We start from the raw sequence: 2,433 nt of genomic DNA, 5'->3' as shown, positions 1-2,433 counted from the left end.
ATGCCTTGCCTTCTCGTCGACTTCTCTTCACGATTCTCGCTGGAGCTCTCCTTGGTAGCTGATCTGGCGGACTCACTGTCTCTCACGGTCTGCCCCGATTTCTCGTCGAGAGCGGGTTTTATACCCTAAATTCCTCTCGACGATCGGTGGCCGATAATCGGGGGATTAGTTCCCCCCGATTCCCCGGAAAGTCGCGCGATTTTCGCGAATTACCCCTTCCTGCGGGGGGGGGGGTCGATCTTCCCCGACCGCTTCGCAGAATTCCGGCTTTTTCCGGCGGTCTGGCGGGTTGCCGCGGCATAGGTGTTGCCGGGCGCTTGGCGATGATTTCTCGCGATCGTGTGACGATCGGTGGTCGCCGTCTCACGATAGTAACGGGGTAAAAAAAAACTCCTCGTTACATATATGTAAGGAAGAAACAGTGCTGGACGGATTTACATTAATTTCATAAATAAACCTTTCAATGAAATTATAAAAATTTAAAAGAAAAGGTGGATATGAAACGTGGAGCACTTGATATAATTTGAAGATCAAATGCTACAACTGAAGTTGTTCGACTCGGAAGACTAAAAATCCAGCCATCGCTCTGGACAAAAAAAGTAGTTATTTGTTGACCTCGAACGCACATAATATACGGCTGCACGTTGTCATTTGCCTATGCCCTTACGTTCCTTTTAGAATAAGGAAAACTTATTCCTTCCTGTGCAAGAAAAATATGTAGCAATAATTTCTAATATATTTTATCATAGATATACGTACATGGTAACATTGAAAAGCTTAAAGACTTACTGGCAAAATTTTAATAAGATGTGGGTTTGGTACTTCAGCATAAATAATACTTGAAATGTTTTCATTATCTTTATTTGTAGCTAAAATAAAACGCATGTGTGAAATTATCTTTCAAGAAACGGTTATCACCTGAAATGAAAGAAAATAGAGAACTACTCACTGTTTTGGTATTATTCTTTCTTTTAATTTTCCCTCCATTCTTTTTTGAATTCGATGGAGGTAATAGAAGATTCAGAGCAATTAAAGCGTCTCGTAAAGCGTCTGACAAAAAATACAAACGTGTTGTAAAAAATATTATTTTACAGACAACAATTTCGATCAATAAATCAATTTAATATTAAAAATAGAATTTTACTTTTAGAAGTACACACCATAGTCAACAGGAAGATTGTTAGTTTTCTTTATGATATCTAGTCTATATTATGTAACATAACTAAGAATTTTTTCAGTATAAAAAGAAGGGAATTTGGGCAGAAAGTTGTCTTTATCAAGATAAATACGGCTAAAGTCTATCTGAAAAATAAATAAATAAATAAATAAATAAATAAATTATCCGCGCTCATAACAATAATTCCAAATTTAATGATTTAATTTCAAACGGGAGCGTTCCAGATGCACACAGAATGAATCGGACATAGCCAATTAAAATGCTTTGTTTGGTAAGATTAGATTAAATTCGACTAATTGTATTGGCTGTGTTCGATCCACTTTGAGCATCTGAACCTCACTCCTCGAAACCATTTACCATTTCACCATTGTAGCCTAAAAGGCGCGGATATTTTTCGAAAATGTTTGATATAGTAGGACCAGATTGTACAATCCAATGTCTCCTATTTGAGAAAGTTTGCTCAAGACAGTTTTTAATGAACTCTTTATTGCTGTCAGTCGGCAGTTTATATTTCATCCATGATATCTAGAACCGAATATATAAATCAAAATAATTATGTTGCATGCTTCAACAATCTGAATTTGAGAGCAAAGATTCTAAAATATAGTGATAAACCTTTTGCTTTAAAATGTCTTCGTGAAGGAGTATTGTATCACTATTTGAGTCTTTAGAACTTTTCTTTAAGCAGTGTGCTTTTCTTTTTAGTGCCATTTCAGTGTATTTCTTTCTTTCAGAGGAAAGTTTTCTGCGTACTGTCCATAATCGATATTCGATGAAACCTTGTTTAGGTTTGGGATCAAAGTAATGCTCCTAAATATATTACATTGAATAATAATAATAATAATGTATCGTAAGAAATACAGTTGAATATCGTTTCTTGGACTTTATTCACAAAAATATTAAAAACTAACGATTATCTAAACCTTGAAATACATATCTAAATAGGCAATCTTGCATATCTTGTATGCATGATAATAAAAAGCATAAAAAGGTAGAAATCAGATGTAATTTCGTCGAAGTGAGTTTTCTAATAATGTGTGTGTGTATGTGTGTATGTGTATGCGCGTGCATTGCGTGTGTGCGTGCGTGCGTGTGTGTGTGCGTGTGTGTGCGTATGCAACTTAACAGGCGTACGCAATTCGCACGACACTGGAGTTTTTGACGACAACGACGACGACAAGTTCATTCTTAACGATGACGATATGTTCGTCCTCGATGATAACGTCTACGATAACGACGACGACAGTATGTTCGTC

Source organism: Harpegnathos saltator, unplaced genomic scaffold (genome assembly GCF_003227715.2).
Source record: "Harpegnathos saltator strain DR-91 unplaced genomic scaffold, Hsal_v8.6 scaffold813, whole genome shotgun sequence".
In the NCBI taxonomy this organism is placed as follows: Eukaryota; Metazoa; Arthropoda; class Insecta; order Hymenoptera; family Formicidae; genus Harpegnathos; species Harpegnathos saltator.
This window is presented reverse-complemented; position numbering follows the sequence as displayed.